This window comes from Lontra canadensis, unplaced genomic scaffold (assembly GCF_010015895.1).
Source record: "Lontra canadensis isolate GAN:19392208 unplaced genomic scaffold, GSC_riverotter_1.0 scaffold2, whole genome shotgun sequence".
Lineage (NCBI taxonomy): Eukaryota > Metazoa > Chordata > Mammalia > Carnivora > Mustelidae > Lontra > Lontra canadensis.
The window spans coordinates 37,969,704-37,984,330 of NW_022630996.1; the positions used below are offsets into that span (position 1 = coordinate 37,969,704).

General features: G+C 37.2%; 1 long non-coding RNA gene across 1 annotated transcript in view; it reads right to left on the minus strand.

Moving 5' to 3' along the window:
- The window catches only part of LOC116876169, a 60,292-nt gene extending 51,128 nt beyond the window's left edge, over positions 1-9,164 (minus strand). The window contains exon 1 of the long non-coding RNA XR_004384356.1: positions 9,127-9,164. This is a non-coding gene — a long non-coding RNA (uncharacterized LOC116876169). The remainder of the gene's footprint in view (positions 1-9,126) is intronic.
- Positions 9,165-14,627: the final 5,463 nt, after the last annotated feature.

A 14,627-nucleotide genomic window follows, 5' to 3' on the forward strand; every position in this document is an offset into this window, starting at 1 on the left:
TTGGCCCATGTGAGTCATTCAGACCTTTAGACATTTTTTCCAGGCCATGCATTGAGTTTTCCAAATATTCTGTGTTCCGTTGTGGAAAGATCAGGGCTTGGGTTCGGACAGATCTTACTGTCCTCTTTCTATCACTTATTAAGATGTGGTCAACTGTATGTTCCTTAACTTATCTGCTTCTATGTGTTCCACTGTAAAAACAGGGAGAATACTACTTCCCTTGCAAACATCTTGTAAAAAATAAATGATCTTTCAGTCTGTGAAATCTCCTAATCTAATGTCACTTAAATAGTACATGCTTAATAAATGGTGGCTATTACTAATTTCTGGATTATTATTATTTGATAAGTCAAGAAATTGAAAATTTGCCCCGTTACTTAAGTTTATGTGGACTGAGTAGGAGGAGAATGGCATTATAAAAAAATATTAAATGTGGCTATTTCATAGCCTCAGAATAATAACCAGTGACTATTAAGAACTGCTGGCCCAACTTTTTTAGACCTCTTTATATGGATCTTATTCATATTTATTTTGCCACAAGGGCCAATTATTAAATAAGTAGTAGCTCCCAAGCAGTTTTTATGCATTTTATATTCTCAAAAGTTTGGCAAATATAAATAAATAATGCACATACATGTATAGACAGACATAGAGCAAGTGTAAAATCTTGACAACTGGTAAAATCTTGACAACTGATGAACTGTATATGGATATTTGCACTGATATTCTTTCAATTTTTCTAGACACTAAAAATTTTTTAAAATAAAAAGTTGGGGAAACCTTTACAGAAACATTAAAATAAAATTAACTAAATTGAAAAATGTATAATTCATATTGAAAGGACATACCAAATGTTGGAAAAATTTGCCTGGAATGGCCAAACGAAGACATATTCTACTAGTTCTATCAAACTTAAAAAAAAAAGAAAACATGTTTTAGATATTCAAATGAAAGGACTAAGTCCCTGATAGGGGAAAGAAAATCAAATTATCATGTATTTTTGTCAGTAATGTGACATACCAGAAAATAATACAGTAAAATTTACATATTCAAGAAAATAAAATATAAACCAAAGGTTTTATATCTGGCCAAACTGACCTCAAGAATAGAGGACACAGTGCCCTGCCCCTGGCTAGCTCAGTTGGTAGAGCATGCAACTCTTGATCTTGGGGTTGTAAGTTCAAGCCCTGTGTAGAGCTTACCTTTAACAAAGTAAAAAAGAATACAGGACTTAGAAATGTTAACTTTTTATTTTGAAATCATTTCACAATTACAGAACAGTTGCTAAAAAAAAAAAATACTAAAAGAGTTCCTGTATGTTGTTCACCCTGGTTGCTCTAAGAGAATATGATTGTGTCCTTATAAGAAGAGACATCAGAGATACACATGGACAGAGAAAAGGCCATGTGAAGACATAGCACAAGGCAGTCATCTTCAAGCCTATGAGAGAGGTCTCTGGAGAAACCAATCCTGCCAGTTACCTTAGACTTGAACTTCCAGCCTCCAGATCTCTGAGAAAATACAGTCCTGTTGTTTGAGCCACCATCTGTCTGGTGTTCTGAGCAGACATACAAGGAGTGATATGGTCTGACCTCCATTTTTCAGATAAAAAGTCATTTATTTTACTATATGTCTGCCAGAATCTTCACCTCTCACATGCTAGGCTCTTAGGTTCCTTGGTAGGGTCCACACATGAACTGATTCTTTGTTATCTTCTTGCAAGCTGGTATTTAAATACTGCATACATTCCTTCGTGTTTCTGGCATGGAAAGCCATCATCTCCAACTTCTAGTACTGCTATATTTTTTCTCTATTTTATATTCAAATAGCCATTTCATTGAGAATCTGCAAATATGGTATTATAGACACCTAGTGATTCTTACATCAGCTCTCCAGGAAATCTGATGAACAGTCTTCCTAAGTGAATATTGGTTAGAGTAACAGATTTGTTAAAGATTTCTTGACGTAGCAAGGTTATGCATTTAATAGTCTTTCTAGTTTATGAAAATCTTCTAACCTACCTGGTAATGAAGCAGCAGACAAACAACATCTGGGCAGATATTTATCTTGTTAAGTTAAACATGCACCTGGCCCCTTAATTATCAACTATAATTGACAACTTCATCATTGCAGAGCACTTTTCTGTCCATGCCACAGTGGTGCAAGTAATTAGGTAATAATTAATGATTCTTTACGTGCATTATTTCCTAAGAGTTCAGTTTGCACTGTATGTATATTTAAAGAGCAACAAACTCTGTTTATTTTGTCCATATAGACAAATGTTAGAATAAATGAAAATTGCCATGCTTATCATGGGTAAGTCAAAGTATCATCTATAATCATTCTTAAACTTTTTTCTACTCCATAGAGTGCTTATTTTATTTTCACTCAGCCTTACCAAATAACCATAAAGTTTTAGAGCTAATTATAGAATCCAAATGAATACACATTCACAAAGATACTCAACCCCATGTTACTCATAATAAGGAAACATGTAAATATATAAATGACCAACACTGGGGAAAGGATTAGTAAATTATGGTACATGAACTAAACAAAATATCATGCTAAATTTGAAGATAATTTTGAACATTATAAAAATATGAAAATTTATATTTAATAATAACATAAAATTCTGGTTATAATTATATAAAATATGTATATTAGTAGAAAAATAATGGAAGGTAATAGGTAGCATAATAGGTGTTATAATAATGTCCACAAATGAAGATTATTTTAGAGTATAGTAAAGTGAATGTTTCCATTCACAAAAACATTTTATTTCCATTATTGAATAGGTTACACATGCCCATAGTACAATATTCAAAAGATAAAGAGTGATATGCATTGAAAATTTAATGTCCATCTGAGACCTGTCTCCTAGTGGCCTCATCCCACTCCCTAGGAGTAACTTTTTCTAGAAAGTAGCAAATTTTATAAATTTTTGTATATTATTCCAAAGACAATTTAATTACTTACAAAAAATGCATAAACATTTTTTCCCACACAGATAGTAGCAGTAATAGCACACACATTGTTCCACATCTTGGTTTTCTCACTTAATACCTCTTGGAATAGTTCCACATCATTACATAGAAAGCTACCTAATTATTTTTAATGGTTATATTTCATTATATGGATTTATCATAATTTATTTAACCATCTTGCATTCATGTACATTCAGGTTCATGCCAATCTTTTACTATTTGAAATAATGTTCCAGACAATAGCCAGAGTGATACATCTAAAATGAAAATGAGATCAGACTTCCAATGTGAAGACAGCATTATAAAGTTAGAATTTTTCCTTCATTTCCCTGAAAGTCTTTGTAAAGTAAAAGGAAGAATGGGAAACATAAACACAGAAACCATAAACATTTTCTTTTAGTGAAGAAAAAGAAAAATCCCATACATGTTTACCCAGTTCACAGAAAAGAAATAAAAGTTAAATGAGCTTATGTACCAAACCCTGCATCATAAGAAAAATTTCACCTCGCTTCACACAGAACACTTACCATTCTTCTACCTCTTATAAACGCTCCTCTGGGAAAACTGTGCATACTATAAAGATAAGTAATCAGAAATGAATCCTTCTGGTAATGACAGAGTAGCTGGTTTCAGAACAACTATCTCACTAAAATCACCTAGAAATGCTCAGGAATATGTTTTTAAATATGTATTTGAAGACATTGGAGAACTACAAAGCCAATGAGAACTTGAAGAAACAAGATTCTGGAGAGAAGGAACTTACAAAGGGGTGAGCTGGGCATTAATTTCAAACTACTTTTCTGATCAAGGAATTTGATGATTCACCAGTGGTTATGAAGATACAGAGAAGCTTAGCAAGGATTTCCTGCATTCTTACAAGTCTTAAGGGAAATAAGTGGAGGAGGAGCCCTAGTAAACTCCCGAGGATTTCCTTTGAGAGACCTAAACGACCTACATGGCAGGAATGGGGATGAACCAGAAATAAAACATCCCTTACAAAGACCGAAGCCTGACTTCAGATTAACTCAATATCTGATTGGATTAAAATGATTGTATCTTACTCTAATTTCCTTCCAGAGGTGAAAATAAACCCTCTCTAGGCCTAGATAACACCATCCAGAGCATCTCCAAAGTGTTGTGTTCAATAAAGGAATTTAAATTATTATAAAAAATTATTGTTACATCAGGAAATAAAACCAGATGATTTCTATCATGAGAAAGAAAGAAAGTAAATCAGGGTGCCTGGGTGGCTCAGTTGTTAAGCATCTGCCTTTGGCCTAGGTCATGGTCCCAGGGTCCTGGCATCAAGTCCCTCATCAGGCTCCCCCCTCAGTGGGGAGTCTGCTTCTCCCTCTGCCCCTCCTCACTGCTTGTGTGCTCACTTGCTCTCTCTCTCACAAAAATAAATAAAATCTTCTTTAAAAATAAAAAAAAAAAAAGAGGGGCACCTGGGTGGCACAGTAGGTTAAGCCTCTGCCTTCAGCTCAGGTCATGATCTCAGGGTCCTGGGATCGAGCCCAGCTTTGGGCTCTCTGCTCAGCAGGGAGGCTGCTTCCCCCCTCTCTCTCTGCCTGCCTCTCTGCCTACTTGTGATCTTTCTCTCTGTGTCAAATAAATAAATAAAATTTTTAAAAAAAGAAAAAATCAAAAAAAGAAAGAAAGAAACAGATAATAACCCCTGAGTCACAGGTGATTCAATATTGGTTTATCAGATATGGTCTTTAAAATAAGTGATTACTGCTGTTCAAGAACTTAGATGACAAGATGGTAGATTTCATTAGAGAATATAAATTGCACAATAGAAAAATAGAATTAAAAATGCAAAACTGAAATTAAAAATCTCAACTGATGTGTCTAACAGCAATGTACATATATAGATAGAGCTCTAGGTCTATATCTAAAATAGATGGAGAGGGCGCCTGGGTGGCTCAGTAGGTTAAGCCTCTGCCTTCGACTCAGGTCATGATCTCAGAGTCCTGGGATCGAGTCCCACATCAGGCTCTCTGCTCGGTGGAGAGCCTGCTTCCTCCTCTCTCTCTCTCTGTCTGCCTCTCTGACTACTTGTGATCTCTCTGTCAAATAAATAAATAAAATCTTTAAAAAAAATAAAATAAAATAGAAGGAGACAGAGATGGGAGAGGGAGAGAAAAATTAGTTAGCTGGCAGTAGATAAGAAGGAAATATCAAAAGTGAAGCCTGAAAAAGAAGGAAGGATGGAGTAAGAGACATGTAAGACATGGCAAAAATATATGTAGTCTGGGAGGGAACGTAGAGAACAAAAGGCACTGAAGCAATATGTAAAGTAATACCAGATAGAAATTATCTTCAATTGATGAAATACATCAAGCCACAGGTTTGAGAAATATTATGAACCTCAACCAGAAAATTCCCCAACCAGGAAAATACAAAAAAACAAAACAAACAAAAAACGCCACACCTAGATTTATCACAGTAAAACTGCTGAAAACAAACAAAAAATGTGTTGAAAGTAACTAGAGAAAAAAGAAGACATTTTCTTCAAAGAAACAAAATAAGAATTACAGCCTACTTCTCAATTTCCATAATGGAATACAGAAGACAATGGAATGACATCTTCAAGTACCAAAAGAAAATAATTACTGAACTTGAATTCTTCCCCAGAAAAAACATCCTTAAAAAAATAAGACAGTTCAGACCATGGAAAACAGAAAATTCATCAGCAGATCTAGAGTAAACAGAATGCCAAAGACATAAGGAAAATAATTCCAGATTAATCCTGGTAATGCAGAAAAAGATAAAGAGCAAAAATAAGAAAGGTCCGTATGACAGTGAATCTAAATAAATATTGATATTGATTGTATAAAAATAATATTTGTTTATAGAAATTAATAGGTACGTCAAATTAAAATATGTAATTCTAGGGGGTTTTGCATTAACAGAAGTTGGTAAAAGTACCACTTTATGTTGCATTTTATTAAGTCAGGATTTGCAGACAATATGATTGTGTGCAGAAATGTTTTTAAAATACAGATAATGTATAATGCTTAATAAATAAATTTAACAAGATTATTTTATGCAAAAAATTTATTTCTTTAGACATGCAATGAAAGATGGAAAATAAATTTTTTTAAATAAAATGTCCTTTTCAAAAAAATCAAAAAGTTAATCACCAGAATAGCTTTTTAAGAAGATGTTATTTCTTCACAGAAAACTATAACACATATTTTTTAAATATGTTTTTAAAAAAACAAAGGGATGAACATTACCACGTTCATTGACTGGATGACTTGATACTGTTGAAGATGTCAGTTACCTCCTGCATGGATTTTTAGATGCAAAGGAATTTCAGTCAAAAAAATCCTAGCGCCAGTTTTTGATAAGCTGATTCTAGAATTAATAAAGAAAAGTAAAAGGGGGAAAAGAAGCTAAGACAACCCTGGAAAAATAAAAAGAATTACCATAAGATGCCATCAGATGTCAAGATATATAATAAAATCAGTATAAAATAAAATCACCATAATGTGATAACAGCACAAAGAGAGATAAATGGATCAGTGGAATAAAACACAAAGTCCAGACACATATATATGAACACCTGATTTATGATGGTTGGTGACTCTACTGGGCTGAAAATGTACCCCCAAAGATACCAAATCTTAGTCTCTAGAACCTATGAATGTTACTTTACATGGTAAAATTTTTGGAGATGTGATTAAGATCACTGAAATGAGGAAATGATCCTGGGTCATCCAGATGGGCCCTAAAAGCCATCACAGTGTCTTTATATGAGACAGGCAAAAGGAGACTAACACACACACACACACACACACACACACACACACAGGAGATCATGTGAAGATGGAGGCAAAACTGCAGTGATATGTCCACGAACAGGAATGCTGGGGCAAGGAATCCTTCTCCCTTGGAGTCTCTGGAGGGAGGGCCGCCCTGCCAACATATTGGTATACATACAACATACAGCCCAGCAGTAGTGATTTTGAATTTCTGGCCTCCAGAACTGTGAGAGAATAAATTTCTGTCTTGGTGCCTGAACTCATTAAGTTTGTGGGAATTTGTTACAGTAGCCATAGGAAATGAATACAGAAGTACCATGGAACACTGGGGAAAGGATGGTCTTATCAATAAATGGTGCCAGGTCAACTGAATAGCCATATGGAAAAAAATGAATGTAGCCCTTGACTTCACCTTTTACACAAGTATAAACTTGAGACAAATCAAAAACTTAAATGTAAATGATTTTTAAAAGAACATCAAAAATCTAACATAGGAAAACATTTTCATGAACTTGAGAAAGACTACGATTTCCTAACTAGAACCTCAACAGAACTAACTAAAGGAGAAAAGACTGGCAAGTTGGGCTCCATTAACATTAAGGACTTCTATTCATGAAAAGATTATATCATGAGAATAAAATTAGAAATCAGGTAGTAGAAGAAGATATTATCAAATATCTATATAACTCTCAAGAGATTTGTATACAGAAAATATTTTTAAAACATTTCCAAATCAATACAAAAAAAAAGACTGTTAACTCAATAGAAAAACAGACAAGAGATTTTAGCAGGCACTTGACAAAAGAGAATATCCAAATGTCCTAGTAAACCTATAAGATGCTCAGTGTCATTATTTAATAGAGGAATAAATACTGAAACCATAATGTAATACACGGTTCCACATCCACAAGAATAACTAAAATTTAAGAGATTGATAGTTCCCACTCTTGGTGAGGAAACAAAGCAGTTTTAAATTTCATACAATGCCAGGGGAAGCATAAACTTCTACAGTAAGTACCTTTGGAAAAGCTTTTGGCCCCATCTCCTAAAGCTTAACATAATACCTATCTTACGACCAACTGTCTGGGCACTGTGGTCCAGCCATGTACACGCATTAATCATCACACTTCCTAGTTGTAAAAAAAAGAAATCCTAACATTTTTGGAATAAATCTGTATTAGTTGTTGAATATTATTGGCATTAATCTTCCACTGAATTCTGTTTACTCTTTTGTTTCCTAATAGTCAAAATAAAGATCGGTCTATAATTTTCACTTTTATCTTGATACTAAAACTTTTCACATCATAAAATAAATGTGGAGATTTTCTTGTTTCCTATTCTAGAAGTTTAAACAACACTGGAGTTTCAATTTCTTCAAAGATACAGTAAACTATTTCCATGAACCCATCTGGGTCTGGAGCTTTTTGTGGGAACTGATAGTACCTCTTTGGGAAATGTCTCTATTTCTTCTATTGTACTTGAGCTATATATTCTCCTTCTAGGTTTGGCTTTGTTACTAGATATGTTTCTAGAATATCAACTAATTTCATATCACTGCTCAAATGTAATTCCATAATATTAAGCAAAAATAGTATTCTTCTGATTCTTTTAATTTCCTCTGGTTTTGCAATTAGTACTACCTTATCTTTTCTAATATGTGGTTTTATGTTCTCCTTTTTGAAAATTAGATTAATAGTTTACCTATGTCTCTAGTTTTTCAAATAACAAAATTTAGAATTTCTAAAGATTTTTGTTTTCCAATTAATAAATTGCTTCTAATTCTTTTTTTTCTGCTTTTCTTGGGTTTTATCATTTCCTAACTTTTGTTTTAAGATTTTATTTATTTTTTTGACACAGAGAGAGAGATATCATTAGTAGGCAGAGAGGCAGGCAGAGAGAAAGGGAGGGAAGCAGGCTCCCTGCTGAGCAGAGAGCCCAATGTGGGGCTCGATCCCAGGACCCTGAGATCATGACCTGAGCCGAAGGCAGAGGCTTAGCCCACTGAGCCACCCAGGTGCCCCATTTCCTAACTTTTGAAACAATGCTTAAGTCATTTGTTCTCATCATTTATTTTTGAAGACCATAAGTGTTTGGGGTATGTGAAATGTTTTCCCAATTCTTTTAAGATATTAATGGATTATAGTATTTACAAATAAATACACATATGCAAAGTTGTCCAAGAAAGGACGTGAAACCCGTGTGTTATTTTTCAAGACTACTAGAAATATACAAAAGGTGAATGACTACTGACTTCTCATTTCTCTTTGGAAATATGGCAAAATCGTACAATGACAACATTGCTTCTGGTTAAGAACCTGAGCTGTATCTTGCAGCTCTAGGTGAAAAATCTTGAACTTACTACCAACCTGTTATGTGACATTTGGAAGGTGATTTATCCTCTCACAGCTTCTGTGTCCCCATCTGAAAAAAAGCAAGGATTTAAAAGCAAAATTTACAAGGTCCCTATTGTATAAGGGTGTTGGGAGGATAAAAGGTAAAAACCTTTATGAAACTTAGAACAGTGCTTTAATATATAAATTCAATTCATCTGTTTGTTTAGTGAAATAAATGAATATAATTACTTCCAGTTTCTTCAGAAGTATCATGGCATTCCAACATTTATTCTACAGAGGTCTGGACAAGGATGCCTTGTTGACACCAGTGACTGAAACTGTGCCTTTTCATTCACTATTTGCAAGGCTCCAGTGGCTCTCAATGACCCTTAGAATAAAGTGTGTGGCTCCAGTAGCTGTAGGGAGTCTCTGGTGGCCTGAGGACAGAGTCTACACTCCTGAGTGCAACTCTGCACACTCAGGTCACTAGCCATATCTCCCCACCATGCCTTTCCACCATAACAAGACTATCTAGTTCCTCAGAACACATCCCTGTGCTGCTTCCTCTGGGAGTTCCTCAGCCCAGCACTATTGCCATTTGGGGCCTGAATAATTCATTGTGGGGGTTGTCCTGGGTGTTATGGGATATTTAGCAGCCTTCCTGGACTCTACCCACTGGATCCCAGTACACCTACCCCTGGCTGTAACAACCAAAAATGTCTACAGACATTGCCAAAAGTCCCTGCGGGGCAAAATCCAGGGGCGCCGGGTTAGGAACCACTGTTCTATGGAGGTTTTTACCTGGCTAACTTCCAACTCGCCCTCAAGATTTTTTATTTTTTCTTTCTTTCTTTCTTTTTTTTTTTTTTTAAGATTTCATTTATTTATTTGACAGAGAAAGACCAGTAAGAGAGGGAACACAAGTGGGGGAAGTGGAAGAGGGAGAAGAAGGCTTCCTGCTGAGCGGAGAGCCTGATGTGGGGCTCCATCCCAGGACCCTGGGACCATGACCTGAGCCAAAGGCTAAGCCATCCAGGCGCCCACCCTTAAGATTTCGGGTTAAACGTCGCTGCTGTGGCCCCAGTGTCAACACCACTGCTATGTTCCAACACACCGCCTTGTTCAGGGCACAGGGACGAGAAGGTTGGGACCGCACAGGTAGCGGTCAAGTGGGGCCGCATTAACCGGGGGCAGGTTGGATGGGACCGGGAAAGCTAGAGAGGCCGCTGGACGGCTTTTCGGGGCAATGACTGGGTTACAGGGCTGTAAAGAAGGGGGAGGGGGCTCCACAAAGAAAGAGTAGGCTGGGGTGCGACAGGAGGGAGAGAAGGAAGGAATGGGTTCAGACTTTGAAATGGTAGTAGGCTCAGGTGCCTGCGGGGCAGCCCCGGGGGGACACTCGAGAGAGAAGAGGAAGCAGTTGCCGTACCTTCTTTCTCGCCCAGAGTTAAAGCTGTGCCTTCAGAGAGGCGGTCCAAAGATCTGGTCCCCGCAAATCCCCTCTCCCTCCCCACTCAGCGCCATTCCACACCAAACTCGCACGCGCGCACGCGCGCACGCACTCGTTTCCTCTGCTTCGAAATCACGCGTGCACAAGCTGCCGCCGGGAGAAAGAATTTTCTCCATGGGGTGGGGAAATAGGTGAGGAGGTGGAGAGAGAGGGAAGTGGGAGACTGAGAAGGACAGTGGCAGAGCGGAGAAGCCACCCTCAGACCTTGCGTTCTCAGCGAGGACCGGCGGAGCTAGCGAAGGAAAGCACTGGAATCTAAGCAGCTGGCGCCATCTAGTGGCTGATTCTTATAACGTGTGGAACTATGGTCTGCGGTGAGGACCGAAGCCAGCACTGGCAGACAGAGGGGAGTGAGGGAGTTAGGGAAGCAAGGGAAGGAGAGAGATAATGATTGAAAAGGCACATGCAAGCTGTCCGTCTGGGACCCAGGAATCACAAATCCGGCTTGGAACAGGGCATCTGAACTACACTCAGGCTGCCCGTTGGCGGTCCTCCATGTGCAGCAGCCCCTCTTCTGGGAGGCTGGCTTCTCAGAACCACACCATTCCCCCTACAATCCTCTCCCGATCCCTGGCCCCTTTTCTTGGACTGACCAGAAGATCCCTCACGTCTGGTTAATGTCGTCCCTTGCTGACGTTTTTCTCCTAATTATTAGCAGTCTTTATTGCTAGTGCTGGGATATAGTATTTCTTATTTGGAAATCCAACAAGCTTTTAATTAGAGAAGCAACAGGAAGAGATATTAAGCTGTATTAATGCATCTGAAAACCCAGCACAGTTAAAAGAAAGACAATCTCATAGATAACAGCACTACTGAAAATTACAGGAACAGCTTCCAGTAAATAACTAAATGGAAAATCCCAGAGAGGGTCAATTGTTGTTAGTTAATATTTGTAGCAAAGTACAGCACTTAATAATGCGGCTGTTTCTTATCCTTATGGGAGGCAAATAACAAGAATTGGGATTTCCACATTAGATTGTAATTCTGGCTCATTTTTAAGGGCCCCAGATTTTGCAATAATGAATCCAATGAAAGTTGGTCTTAGAAATAATCCCTTCACCATCAACTCTCAGAGAAAGGGTCTCTAGAAATGCTTTTCTTTCCAAAAAAAATTCACAAAATGACCTTAGGCCAGGTCAGAAGACAGACCCTGAAATAGCTTGTAAAAACGGCTACAATTACTCTCCTCCTTGCATTTACTCCTTGAATCCGGCCTGGGTTTGACTTTTCTTTTTTGTTTTGTTTTTTGTTTTTTCCCTAATAAAACACAATGGAAAACACCAATTCTGAGCCTGGATCCCAAGAGACCTTGCATACTTCAGCTCAGTCTCTTGGAACACTGCCAGCTGCCAACAACCCTAAGCAAACAACCCCAAACCAGCCTTGTGGAACATGCAAGGACATATGGAGCAGAGACACCATTGTAGCAAGGCACTGAGAGATGAGGGAGAGCCCAACCGAGATGAGCAAAGCCAGCCACAGAGGTGTGAGAGGACCCAGCAGGTACCGCAAGAACCACCCAGCTGATCCCAGCCCATATTGCTGGTCTTCCCAACCATGAGCTAAATAAAATCTAAGTTTTGGGTTGGTTTGTGATACAGTAATAGGTAACTGATATAAACATCATGGTTAAAACACATATAGAAAATATATTTCCTGACTGCATAGGAAATCACGATACAAAAAAAGGGGAGGAGGGGGAGTACATTTGAGGGACAAGTCTGATGGAATTAAGGACGTTGATCCTTCTCATGTTGCCAGGCAGAGGACTCTTGATCTCCTTCCTGACCTGGACGATCTAACCCGGACTGAGACTAACTCTGTTCCATCATTAGTACATTCTAGTTAAGCAGCAGTGAAATTTTAATAAACTGCAATTCCTGTTGTTATCGTATTGCTTAAGTCCTCATTTATTTCACACCTAATTTATTATAACAGCTGATTTTTCTTACTCTAAATTTATTTCTACTCCAATTCATATTGTTGTCTTCAATCAGATCAAGTGGTTTTTTTCATCTTTTTCTATATGTCGCTCCCCTGCTTGAAATGCTTCAAAAATATTTGTTTCTTATTGCATAAAGTCTCTGAAAACAGAAGTAGCAAAATAAATTTTGAAAAATTTAAAAAAATGGTAAATCGAACCTTATAAAAATTTTTAAAGGTCTGTTCTTCTAATGACGCTGTTAAGAAAATGAAGACGAGCTGCAGACTAGAAGAAAATACGTGTCAAACACACATCTGGTGAAGAACTTTTCAAGAAACTCTCAGAACTCAATAGGAAGGAAAAAAATCAACCAATTGTTTTTGAAAATTGGGTTACATGAGCAGACATTTAACCGAAGCAATGATACGAGTGGCAAATAAACACATGAAAAAATATTCATCAGCATAACTCATTAGGAAAATACAGATTAAAACTGCAACTTTAGTTGCCCTACGTGCCTATTAGAAAGGCTTAAAAAAGAAAAAAACCTATCACGTGCTGGTGAGGATGGAGGGCAACTAGAACTCCCATCAGTTCCCACTGGCTATGCAAAAGAGCACAGAGCCTTTGGAAAACAGTTTCATGATTTCTTACAAAGGGTAGGAAGAATTATGACCTAACCTTCAGCATATTTGCACCTCAAAATTGCACACAGCTTTTTAAAAAAACAAATCACGAAAGCTAATATGAAATAATTTTTTTAAAATGCTAAAGACAGATCAAGCATAAAAATCTATGATGATATTTATTTACACAGAACAAGTACAGCTTTTCTACTATTTACGTTTATTGGTAGTAGTAGTAGTTAAGCCTGAATTTACAGATCCACCCAAATATGTCTGGTCAAATGTAGTCGAAGCTACTTAGAGCAATGTTTCTCTTTTATTAGTGGTGTTTCATTTTTTAACTTAAAAAAAAAGTTTTATTGAGACGTAAGGCATATACCAAGCAATTCACCTATTTAAAGTGTACCATTCAGTGATTTTTTTTTTAGTGTATTGACAGACATTTCCAACTATCACTACAGTTTTAGAACATTTGTCTCATTTCAAACAAACAAACAGACACATCCAAGTGTTATCACTATCGTCCCTCTGTGCTCGCAATCCTCCCCCAGCCCCAAAAGTAAGCATCATCTCCTTTATGTCTCCATAGATTTCTGTGTTCCGGACATTTCATATGAATGGAGCCAGGTAATCCGGGCCTTTTGTGATTGGCTTCTTTCACTGAGCATATTTTCAAGGTCCATCCACATTGTAGCATGTATCAGTACTTCATTCCTTTCTAAGGTCAAATAAGATCCCATTATATGGCTATACCACATTTTGTTTACCTATTCATCAGTTGCTGAACATTTGGGGGGGGATGTCCATCTTTTTGTGATTGTAGATAACGTTGCTAGAAACAATCATGTATAAGGCTTTTTTTTTAATAAACATATAATATATTTTTATCCCCAGGGGTACAGGTCTGTGAATCGCCAGGTTTACACACTTCACAGCACTCACCATAGCACATATCCTCCCTCAGTTTGTTTTCTGAGATTAAGAGTCACTTATGGTTTGTCTCCCTCCCAATCCCAACTTGCTTCATTTACTCTTCTCCTACCCCCTTAACTCCCCATGTTGCATCTCCTCTCCCTCATATCAGGGAGGTCATATGATAGTTGTCTTTCTCCGATTGACTTATTTTGCTAAGCATGATACCTGTATAAGGCTTTTTAAATCTTAGTTCTTTCTCAATATAGAAATTTATAATGATAAATTCTCTAAGCCTTGGTTTAGCTGCATAATATAAGTTTTTGGTATTTTGTATCCTCGTTTTCATTCATCTCGAAGTAATTTCTGACTTCCTTTGATTTCTTCTTTGACCCATAGGTTATCTAGGAGTGCGCTGTCAAATTTCCACAAATCTGTGAGTTTCCCAATTGTTTTCCGGCTATTGATTTCCAATTTCATTCCAGCAGTGGCTGGAGAGCACACTTGTACTATTTCTCTCCTTTTACATTTATTGAGGTGTATTTGATGGCCTAAAAGATGG